Raw genomic sequence first — 13,035 nt, forward strand, 5'->3', positions numbered from 1 at the left:
CAAGGCATACAATGGTACAATGTAGGAATCACAAAAAGCACAAAGTTGTCTAACTCCCAAGGCATGGAGCACAGTGAAACAAAAACAGTACAATTGTGTCTAAATCCTCCATCCTGTCTCTGTCCCTTAGTTTAAATTGAAAAGGCATGAAATGTGGTCCATCTCAAACGCCAAGGGGTGGAGTGCAGTCCATTGAAAACAATAGACCTCCATCATATCCCCCCTCAGCTGTCTGTTCTCCAAGCTGAACATCCCTTAGCCTTTTAGCCTTTCCTCATAGGGGAGCCATTCCATGCCCTTGATCATTTTGATCACCCTTCTTTGTACCTTCTTCAGGGCAACATTTTTAAAGATGGCGCCGGTCGTCCATTGCTCTTACCATGTGACAGAGGTCGGCCAATGGCATGGATACCCTGTCACATGCTAAGGGCAAAGGGCCATCGGCGCCATTTTGTTTACTGGCAGCCTACGGCCCGAGAGCAGGAGAATGCTCCCAGGACCCCCTCTGGACTACCAGGTACTTAAACATTTTTTTTGGGGGGTTGGAGGGGTCTGGAGGGTGGGAGGATACTAAAGAACTAATTTTAAAGGGTCGGGCTGTGTTTTTGGGTTATCGGCTCGCGCAGCCGATAAAAAAAACAAACAATGATTGGACCGTGGGAAAAATAATTTCCCGATAGTCCACAAATCCAAAACTGGAACCGATTCCGGTTCCGATTCACATCTCTAATACAAGGTGTGGTCTCACCATGGAGTGATACAGAGACATCATGTATTTTTCGTTTTATTCATCATTCTCTTCCTAATAATTCCTAACATTCTGTTTGCTTTTTTGACCACTGTACCACACTGTGCTTATGATTTCACTGTTTTCCACTATGACACCTCGATCTTTTTCCTGGCAATATAGTTTATATGGAATCTAACATTGTGTAACTACGGCATGGGTTATTTTTCCCTATATGTATCACCTTGCACTTGTCCACATTAAATTTCATCTGTCATATTGATATCCAATCTTCTGGGCTCGCAAGGTCTTTCTGAAATTTATCACAAACCGCATGTGATTTAACTACTCTGAATAATCTGAAAATTTGATCATCTCACTCATCGTACACTTTCCAGATCATTTATAAATAAATTATAAAGCAACAGTCCAAGTAAAGATCCATGAGGCACTCCACTGTTTACCTTTTTCCACTGAGAAAATTGACCATTTAATCCTACTCTCTGTTTCCTGTCTTTTAACCAGCTTGCAATCCGCAAAAAGATATCACCTCCTTTCCCTTCAATTTTTAGTTTTCTTAGAAGCCTCTCATAAGGGTCTTTTTCAAATGCCTTCTGAAAATCTAAATGCGCTACATCTACCAGTTTAACTTTATCCACTTGTTACCCCCTTCAAAAAAATGTAGCAGATTTGGGAAGCAAGACTACCGTTCGGTAGGTTCATGCTGGCTGTGTCCCATTAAACCATGTCTATCTATGGGTGTATCATACATAGTGTACAGTGGTGCACAGGCACCACAAACTTTAAAATGGGGTGTGCTGTGCATCACCAACTGTCTGGAAGCCAAAGAAGAGAGGCCCTGTCACAGGGCCGCAGTGTGTATATCCACGGGAGCACTGATAGAGGAGAGGAAGAGGCCAAGGCTGTCATGGACACCATCTTGCCAGCAACTCAGAAGAGGAGAAGGACTGAAAGGCCACTGGTGGGCTGCATCTTGCTGGCAGTCAAGGAGCAGGCCCTGAAGGCTGCCTGTGGATCCCATTCCATTGGCAGCCGAGAAGAGAATCAGACCTAGGAAGCTGCCAGAGGACCCAATCCCACTGATGACTGAGAAGAGGAGCAGGCCCGGGATGACCTGATGCTTGAAAAGAGGAAGGAACCTGTTTTCCCATTCCTCTAACTGTGCCTGCCCTCTTTTTTTCAAACTATGTGTGGACAGTAGGTGTTTTATGCTGATCTAGTGCATCGTAAAGTCAGTATAGTGGAAGTGCTAGCCCTGTGAGGTTTGAATACCATGGAGCAGGCGTGAGGAGCAGCAAGAACAGCACAGGCTCCCCCTTCTGCTCCAGATGGGGAGCCTGCCTGTGTTTTGTCTTTGTGTGTGTGAATAGTAGCCTGCATGTGTGGGTGTGTGCATGTATGTGTGTGTGTGTGTGTGTGTGTATGAATGGTAACATGCCTGGGTATGGGTATAAATGGTAGCCTACCTAGGTGTGGGTTTATGTGTGAGTGTGAAGGCAGCCTGCCTGCCTGAGTATGTGTATGTGTGTCTGTACCTGTGTGTGTGTGTGTGTGTGTGTGTGAATGGGAGCCTGCTTTCTTGTGTTTGTGTATGTGAAATGTAAACTGCCTGGCGGGGGTGTATGTGTGTATGTGTGGGAATGATAACCTGCCTGGATATGTGTGCCTGTGTGTGTGTCTGTGTGTGTGTGTGTGTGTGTCTGTGAAAGAATGAATGTGTTAGTATGTATATGTGTAATTGAGAGAGATAGGAGATAGTGTATGGCCCTACCTCCCTCAATCAATGATAATCTCAGGGTTAGTAGAAATCAAAGATGGAAAACAGGAGATTTTTTTAAATCCTTATTAGTTTTAATTATTGGGTGTAATTAGATGTTTCTGTTGTCTTGAAATATTTTGGGGGGGGCAAATATTAGAATTTTTTTTAATTATTGGATATTTTATTCGTCAGATATTTTGAAATATTTTATTGTTGTTTGGTAAATATTAGGACGTTTATGCAAGTTTTTTTAAATCATTGGATGCTCGTCAGCTGTTTTGATAATTATCCTTTTTCTTAGTATGTCTTTAATATTATTAATGATGTTTTATATCTCTTAATTTTATATCTCATAATACAATTGAGCTTGTGGTTTCAAATAGATATTTTGATAGAATGTTTCTATTTTGTATTTTGCGAGAGGTTGTCTGTATTTTAAAGGCCCAGTTCTTGTATATCTTGAATTTTTGCTGTGAAAATGATAGTACTTATCATCATTGGCTTTTATGGCATTATAGTCCTCTCTTTCTCATTTCTCATTTCTATTTTAAACAGAAGTTTGCTCTTCATTAATTTCATTCTCATGTAGAAATAATTTTTGAATATTGTTGCAGAAAATATTTTTTCATTTACATATTTTATTGTAACTACTGCTAGTAGATTAGGTGATTATTTTAAGGGCTGGTCTTAGCTAATTTTCCCTGTAAGGATTGGGTTGCTGTGAGCATAAAGTTGATAGGCTTTTTTCATTAAGAACATAAGAACATAAGAAATTGCCATGCTGGGTCAGACCAAGGGTCCATCAAGCCCAGCATTCTGTTTCCAACAGAGGCCAAACCAAGCCACAAGAACCTGGCAATTACCCAAACACTAAGAAGATCCCATGCTGCCGATGCAATTAATAGCAGTACTAGCTAATAGCTATTCCCTAAGTAAACTTGATTAATAGCAGTTAATGGACAGCTCCTCCAAGAACTTATCCAAACCTTTTTTGAACCCAGCTATACTAACTGCACTAACCACATCCTCTGGCAACAAATTCCAGAGCTTAATTGTGCGTTGAGTGAAAAATAATTGTCTCCGATTAGTCTTAAAAGTGCTACTTGCTAACTTCATGGAATGCCCCCTAGTACTTCTATTATTCGAAAGTGAAAATAACCGAGTCACATCTACTCGTTCAAGACTAGAGATGTGAATCGTGTCCTCGATCGTCTTAACGATCGATTTCGGCTGGGAGGGGGAGGGAATCGTATCGTCGCCGTTTGGGTGTTTAGAGTATCGTGAAAATCGTTAAAATCGTGAACCGTTAAAATCGTTAAAATCGTGTTGGTCTATGGCCGCCGCCATTTTGCGCCGCCATTTTGCAAAATGGCGGCGCAGAATGGCGCCGGCTGAAGACAACACGATTCAATTGCAGGAGACCGTTCCGGACCGCCGCTGGACCCCCAGGTAATTTAAGGCATTTGGGGGGGGGGGTTCGGGAGGGTGGGGGATTTAATTTAAAGGGTCAGGGGTGGGTTTTAGGGTGTTTTAGTGTGCCGGTTTTCCTGCCCTCCCCCTTCCCCCGATTTACGATTTTTTGACGATAAATCGGGGGAATTGGTATTGTATCGTGGCCCTAACGATTTTTGACGATTTAAAATATATCGGACGATATTTTAAATCGGCAAAAAACGATTCACATCCCTATTCAAGACCTCTCATGATCTTAAAGACCTCTATCATATCCCCCTCAGCCATCTCTTCTCCAACCCTAATCTCTTCAGCCTTTCCTCATAGGGGAGCTGTTCCATCCCCTTTATCATTTTGGTTGATCTTCTCTGTACCTTCTCCATCGCAACTATATCTTTTTTGAGATGCAGTGACCAGATAAAGAAAGTAGTGCTCACAAAGTAATGTAGGAAAGTGTACTATGTTCTAGGGTACCTAGAAGCAGCAAATCTTTTGGTGCACCTCCAACTTCAGCAGTCACCTATGCCCCTTTGTTAATCTATATGTTCTGTGATTTTGTTCTTTAGAATAGTTTCATGATTTTTCCCTCTCCTTCATTTCAATGACTTCCGCACTGTCCTTCAGGCCATTATATTCTCCAAAATTGATTACAGTAACACGCTACTTCTAGGCCTCCCCGTTACTACCATCAAACCCCTCCAAATGTTACAAAATGCTGCTGCTAGAGTCCTCACTAACGCATGCAGAAAGGATCACATCACACCTATCCTAAGAGACCTCCACTGGCTCCCTATCTCTTTCCGAATTCTCTATAAGAGTCTCACAATTATTCACAAGACTCTATACAACCAGAGCGTTCACTGGCTAAACAACTCCCTACACTTCCATTCTTCTAAGATACCCACCAGATCTGCCTACAAAGGATCCTTATACATACCCTCACCTAAACTTTCCCATCTCTCTTCCATGAGAGATCGAGCACTATCTATTGCAGGACCCTCAAACTGGAACTCAATGCCCCCTGAACTTCATATGGAACCATGCTCCCAGAAATAAAAAAAAAAACAAACTAAAAACTTGGCTCTTCAAACAGGCATTTACTTAACTTCACTACCCCCTCTCCTTCATCCTTCCCCTAACATTTTTTACAATCCTACCGCTCAAATCCATACCGTTTGCTCATTCCTTCCTGAGGGTAATTTATTGTTTGTCCCCTGCTTATGCCTTTATATACCTTGTTTAATTATTAACTTTTTTGATTTTTAACTTTGTTAAACTTTATAAACCTCATGAGTGTTTAATGTTATTTTATTAACTATTCCATGTCAACCCATGTGAATTGCAAATGAACATCGGTATAAAAAAAGCTTTAAATAAATAAATAAATAAATAAATAAATAAATAAATAAATAAATAGAATTGTATTGAAATCAGGCTCACTGGTCTATAGTTTCTTGGCTCACCTCTGGATCCTTTTTAAAATATTGGGGTTATACTGGCCATCCTCCAGTTTTCAGGTTCAATGGACAATTTTAATGATAGGTTATAAATTATTAGTAATAGGTCTGAAATTTCATTTTTAGTCCTTTTAGAACTCTAGGTTTTATATTATCTGTTCCAGGTAATTTGCTACTCTTTAGTCTGTCAATCTGGCCTACTTCAGCTTCCAGGTTCACCATGATTTGATTCAGTTCATCCAAATCATTGCCCTTGAAAACCATCTCCAGAATAGGTATGTCCCTAACATCATCATTAGTAAATACCGAAGCAAAGAATTAAGTTTTCTGTGATTGGCCTTATCTTCTTTAAATGCCTCTTTAACTCGACCATCTAACAGTCCAACTGACTCCCTCGCAACCTTCCAGCTTCAGATATATTTTAACAAGATTTTATTATGAGTTTTTGACACTACTGTCAACTTCTCTTCAAATTCTCTCTTAGCCTTTCTTAGCAATGTTTTTCATTTAACTTGCCAATGCTTATGCTTTTTCCTATTTTCTTCAGATGGATCCTTCTTCCAGTTTTTGAAGGAAGTTATTTGGCTAAAATAACCTCTTTTACCTCACCTTTTAACTATGCCAGCAATCATTTGGTCTTCCTTCTACATTTCGTAATGTGTGGAATACATGTGGTCTATGCTTCTAAGGTCATATTTTTAAACAATGTCCATGCCTGTTGTACAGTCTTAAACTTTGTAACTGCACCTTTCAGGTTTCTTCAATTTTACTTATTTTATCAAAGTTTCCTTTTTGAAAGTTTAGTGCTAGAGCTGTAGATTTACTTATTGTCCCCTCTATAGTCATTAATTCAAAATTGATCATATCTTGATCACTATTGCCAAGCAGCTGCACTACCATTACTTCTCTCAATGAATCATGTCCTCCACTAAGAATTAGGTTTAAAATAACTCCCTCTCATCAGTTCTTGAACCAATTGCTCCATGAAGCAATTTATTCCATCCAGGAAGTGTATTTCTCTAGCAAGTCTGGATGTTTCATTTAACCAGTTAACATTGGGGTAAGTGACAGCTCACATTATTACAGCACTACCAATTTAGTTAGCTTCCCTAATTTCTCTTAACATTTCATCCTACCTCTTATCATTTTGGCCAGGTGGATGGTAGTATAGTCCTATTGCTACACTCACACATGGGATTTCTAACCATAAAGATTGTACTGTTCATTTAGGGGTGGATTTTAAAAGGTGCTCATGAGCATCCATGTGCGCACAGTTCCCGTCGAACAAGCACATGGACACAATTTTAAAGCATGCACGTATTGCTGTGCAGGCAGATATCTATCACATGCACAATGGGTGGTGGGGGGGATTTTTTAAAAAGATGCACAGCGACACAGGTAGGGCTTTTCCAGTTCCCTCCCAGTTTGCTTAAATTAAGGAACGGACTGGGAGGGAAATTCCCTAACCCTATCCTTCCTCCCTCTTCCTCTCTCTTCCCCGACCCCTAACTTAACCTTACCTAGCCCCTAATTTTTTATTTTAATACTTACTGCTCCTCTGGAGCAGAAGTATCTTCTGCGCACTGGCTGGCTGTTGGCGCTCGCTTCCCAGGATAGCGTCTAAAGGTGCTGTCCCAGCCTGCCCCAGCCCCGCACCTCCCCACCCAGACCACAGCCCTGGTCCATCCCTTTTACTTGGCCCAGCACTTCTGCGCATAATGGGGATTACTCATGTGTCCGGGCCCTTTGTAAAATGCGCACATCGTGTGCAAGGCCTGGCCGTGCACATAACCTGTTTCATTAGTATCTTTCGAAGATACCTCCCTTTGAACCAAGTGCTGCTGAGCAATTGTCAGATTTCCCCCAGGGCATCCCTCACTCTCAAGTGCTGCAAGTGTGCAAAGCAATGGATATCCTGAAAGATCCCATCTTCTATTTCAGGAATAGGCAGCTCTAGGTATGGAGTACCACAACCAGGTCTGGTTTTCAGGATAACCACAATGAATATGCATGAGGTATATTTTCTCATGCATATTCATAGTGGATATCCTGAAAAACGGACCTGGCTGTGGCACTCCAGGACTGATGTTGCCTATCCCTGTACTATTTCCTTTAGCATATTTGCAACACATTCTGTCATAAAGAAACCTTCCTGAAGAGTCCTGCCTCTTTAGTCTAGAACCATCCAGCATCTTTCTTATGTCTAATAGAATATTGCTCATGGTATGACAGCTGTCCATCAACTGGGTGTACACCAAAGCCCACTTGCACCCTGATGCTCTGTTCCCACTAGAGCTGCTGCTTGCCCCTGCCTCAGTCAGGTTCCACCACTTTGCCACCAGGGAGATGTAAGTATGTGTAGTGTTCATTCTGGTTCACGCTACTCCCCTCTCCCTTAGCCATATGTGCCTTTATGCAACTATGGCACTGGTTGTACAGGGTGGGGATGACCTTCCTACTAAATGTAGTCCTGGAGGGGACTTTTTGTAATTGGGGGCTCACATGCAGCAAATGCTTAAAGCCTTCGTACACTACCTGCAGGGGCTGGTCATCAAGGGCAATCAATTTCCTGATGCTCCTTATTACAACTGTAGATGCTGCCTGTCTCTTGCACAGGATCACTGCTACAGAACACCACCCCATTTCCACTATGATTGGTTGCTGCTGCGAATGCATAGCAGGGGGTTGCCGACCTGCCACCTGACTGCTGGAAAGGGCCATGGGATCAGCTTGGGGAAAAGTCATTCCCTTTTCAACCTCTTTCTTCTGGCTTTTACTTTGATTGGCAGAAGGGGGTCATAGTAATATAGTAACATAGTAATGATGGCAGATAAAGACCATATGTTTTATTCAGCCTGCCCAGCAATTTGTTTATGGTAGTGTCTGCCACTCCATGTAGGTTACCTCCATGTGTTCTGTTAAGGGTAATAACTGCTGCTCTGTGCAGGTTACCCCCATATGTACTGTTAAGTGTAATAATAATTGCTGCTCCGTGCAGGTTACCGCCATGTGTTCTATTAAGGGTAGTATTGCTGCTCCATGCATGTTACCCTATCTTTTCTTTATGCTTTTAGGAATTCATAGTGTTTGCCCATGCCCTTTTGAATTCATTAACTATTCTTGCCTTCACCACCTTTTCTGGGAAAGCATTCCAGGCACACACCACCCCCTCCGTGAAGAAATATTTCCTGATATTGGTTCTGAGTCTCCCACCCTGGAGTTTCATATCATGACCCCTAGTTCAACTATTTCCTTTTCAGAGAAAAAGGTTTGAAGTTTGTGCATCATTAATACTTATCAGGCATCTGAAGGTCTGTATAATATCTCTCCTGCACCTCCTCTCTTCCAGGGTACATATTTAGATCCTTCAGCCTCTCCTCATAGATCTTCTGAAACAGAATCCCCATCATTTTGGTCACCTTATTCTGGACTGTTTTCATCCAGTCTATATCCTTTTTGAGATACGGTCTCCAGAACTGAACACGCTAGTATTCCAGGTGAGGCCTCACCACAGATCTGTACAAGGGAATTATCACTTCCCTTTTTCTTCTAGTTATTCCTCTCTCTATGCAGCCCAACATCTTTCTCACTTTAGCTACAGCTTTGTCACATTGCTTTTACACATTCAGATTACCAGACACAATCACCCTAAGATACCTCTCCTGCTCTGTGCATCATCATATTTTACTCCTTATCATATACAGCTCTTTTGGATTTCTGCACCCTAGGTGCACAACTCTGTACTTCTTGGTATTGAATCACAGCTGTCAAATCTTTGACCACTCCAAGTTTTCTTAAATCAATTTTCATTCTTTCTACTCCTTCAGGCATGTCCACTCTATTGAAAATCTTAGTATCATCCAACAAATAGACAAACGTTTCCTTCTAACCCCTCCCCAATGTTGCTCATAAAGATAATGAACAGAACCGGTTCCAAAAATGATCCTTGAGGTATTCCAGTTATCACCATTCTCTCATTAGAACAGGTTCCATTTACCATTACACCTTGTCTCTTGTCAGTCAACCAGTTTGCAATCCACGCTACTACCTTTGCACCCACTCCCAAGCTTCTCATTTTGTTCATGAGCCTCCTATACGGGACCGTATCAAAAGCTTTGCTGAAATCAAAACAAATCACATCAAGTGCTCTTCCTTGATCCAGTTCTCTAGTCACCCAATCAAAAAAGTAATCTGATTTTTATCTTAATTTCAGAGTAAATATAGGTTTTGGAAGTCTGTGAAAGCTCCTTTAGCTTAACCATTAATTAAATTGTGGAGCAGGATTTTTTTAAAAACAGTGGGCATGAGTCAATTGTTATTAAAAAAATCTTGCTCCACAATTTAATTAATGGTTATTTATATTTTATTACTGTTGTTCACATATCATTGTGATGCTGTCAAGGGGCTCTGATGAGGGTCGGTACAGCAGTTCTCTATCTTAAGTGGTTAAGCTAAAGGAGCTCTCACAAACTTCCAAAACCTATATTTACTCTGAAATTAAGATAAAAATCAGACTACAAAATATCCTACTAAATAAAGAAATCTGTATACGAAAGGTCAGTGTCCATGCTAAGTGTTAGGCTTGGCTCCTCAAGAAGGGAGGAGTTAGCAATCTGTTATGATTGACTCCTCAAGAAGGGAGGAGTTAGCACTCTGTTGTGGATTAGACTGCAGAGTTAGCAATCTGTTGTAGATCTGCTCCTCCAGAGAGGAGGAGTTAGCAATCTATTATAATTCTGCTGCTCGGAGTTAGCTATCTATTATCAAGCTCCTCCTGTAGGGGGAGTAGTTACCAGTCTGATATGGATATCCTCCTGGAGAGAGAGGAGTTAACAATCTGTTATCAGTCCCTGCTGCTATGGATAGCAATCTGTTATAAGTCCACCAGGGAGTTAGCAATCAATTATGGATCACCCTGCCAAGGGGAAGAGCTAACAATTGTAATACTCCATAGGCGGAGTTAATGATCTGTAGTGGGTTGGCTTCCCACAGAGTGGCAGTCGTATAATACCGCTCTAGTAGTGTAAGGAATGAACACTTGAGGTAAATTGGTGAATCCCTGGGCCGATGGCAGGTGACAGCGCCCCCAGGAGGATATCCTGAGAGGAACCACCGGTTAGGCTGGAGTATGGAGACAAACACAGATAGTTCTTTATTTAGACAGGAAGTAGAACCACCAGAGGTGGCAGTAGTGAGCTGATGTGTCCGGCAGGGCTGAAGTCCCTCAGATACTGGAATTGCGGTCTATGGGTTGCTGAGCTGTAGAGAGAGACTATAGGTAGTGATTAGACAGGGTATGCTGGATACATAGCCAGTAGTAGATAGTACACTCACAATTGTAGAGATCTGTAATGGCTTCTCTGCAACAGAGTCTTCAGTATATTCAGGAACAGGAGCTATAGGCGAGTGCTGGTTCCTATAAGCAGTCTGAAAAGAGAACTCACAATATCTGTGTATGAGATGGCTTATGGAAGAGAAGAGAGTCTTTGGAGGGTTTTAGGAACATAGGCCCTCATGGAGCAAGTACCGGTTCCTATCTGCAATCGATAATAGTAATGCACAAGATATAGGTATATGATAGCTTCTGAAATAGAAGAGAGTTGAAAAGGGATTTAGGAACATGGGCCCTCGTGGAGCGAGTACTGGTTCCTATCTGCAATCCACAATAATGACTCACGATCTCTGTACCTGCGATAACATCTTAGACAGAAGGGAGTCTTGGAGATTAGGAACACAGGCCCTCGTGGAGCGAATACTGGTTCCTATCTGAAATAGAACTCACTGTGTTCACGTCTGCGATCGCTTCCAGGTAGTCAGGAGTCTTCTGAGCATTCAGGGACGTAGGCCCTCGAGGAGCGAGTACCAGATCCCGTCTTAGCAATCTGAAATCAAGAAGAGAGAGCGGGGCCCCCTGTTAAGGTGGTGGAGGCAGGTACCCCTGTTAAGGTGGTGGAGGCAGAGCAGTGGAGAAATAATTCCCCTTGCTAACTCGATTTGTAGTTGCAAGCAAAGACCTTTTAAAGTGGAAGTGGATGATGTCACTACGGGGGGATGCCCCCGAGGTTCGCGCACTTGCTGGTACAAACTCTGGAGCGCATGTGCACGCGCCTTTATGTCATCAGGAACATGGTGGATCCGCAGTGTCAGGCCAGGAAGTACGGTGAGGAGAAGCCATGGCATCATCTGTCCGTCAGACCCGAAGGGAGTCGCCACTAAGGTAGAGAGGGTGGAGTGAGGGCAAGAAACAGGCGCAAATGCAACACTAAGGCAATTTAACATGCAGAGAAAACCTTTTGCTATGCCCTCAGGTATTAGCATGCTCACAAAATTAAAATCAGAAGATGTTAATGGATGCATGCTAAAATTAGGGCATGCCAGCATGTAAATAGAGGAACATCACATGCAAATTAGATGGGAAGTATTGTGGTATGTTCTCCACCACCTGTTATTCAGTGTGCATTCAGTAAGACCTAAAATTTAATTCCTTTTTCAGATCAGGTGTTAAACTTTTTAGCATACATGCTATTGAGAAGGATCAGCCACAACTTGCATTGTGACTGAAAGATGAATGAGATGTTCAAAAGATGACACAGTAAAAGTTAACCCACAAGCTCTTCAGCTATAATACGTCTTATTACACGATTGCCGCCTGCCACCGACCACTGGACCAGCTCATGTGAGGTCCGGTCCAGTGGTTGGTGGCAGGCAGCAATCAGGCAATGTGAGGTCCGGTCCGAGGTCAGGCAACGAGGAGATCCATCCAGAGGAGAAGCGGAGCGAGGATGGAATACGTGGGCTGGAAGGTGGAACAGGAAATGGGAACCAGGCAGAAGTCAGGAACGGGCAGGAAGGAGACAGGAACGCAGAACGCTGAGCAAGAAGGCCAGGCAGGAACCCAAGGCTAAGAGACCTGTTGCCAAGTCGTCAGGCAGAGGTTGCTGCTGGGTATTAATAGGGGCAGAGCCTGATGTAAATGGGAGGAGACAGTGTGTGGTATTAATGTGTATGTGAGGGGAGGGGAGAACTGGCTAAGAAGTGAACTTTTGCTGTTACATCATGAATGACCCTGGAGTGACTTGTCCCTTTAACATCTTCCCAGTTCTGCTACAGATCCTGGAGTTACAGTGATATCCTGTGGCCATGCGGCAGAATAAAGCAACTTCTGGAACAAACTCTGATGCCAGTCAAAAAGTGTCATTGCTAGAAATTTCTTTTACATCTTTTCCCCTAGAAGTTGCAAACAAGGCCTCTACAGAAAAGAACATGATTGTAAAAATGAAATCCCATATCTACAGAAAATGTGGACCCATTTTAGCATAGTTTTTTATTCCAAATATGTAAATGCTTATAACTATTTCATGCTTGAACATATCATGTCACTCAGTAAGATATTTGTTCATATTCTTCATGTGTCTGTTTGACTTACGCTTGACTACTTTCTCCTGAAAACTGTTTTCAAACAAAAAAAAAATGCTGATAATTTTGCTTTTGAAAATCACTGTACAAAAATGCCTATGATTTTATGGTTGTTCATTACCACAAAGTTTGAAGCAGTACGCTTTATACTGATATTAATTTACACTCGCAACATTATAGCTCTAGGCAGAATGATATCTGCA

This window comes from Rhinatrema bivittatum, chromosome 5 (genome assembly GCF_901001135.1).
Source record: "Rhinatrema bivittatum chromosome 5, aRhiBiv1.1, whole genome shotgun sequence".
NCBI classification, from domain to species: domain Eukaryota; kingdom Metazoa; phylum Chordata; class Amphibia; order Gymnophiona; family Rhinatrematidae; genus Rhinatrema; species Rhinatrema bivittatum.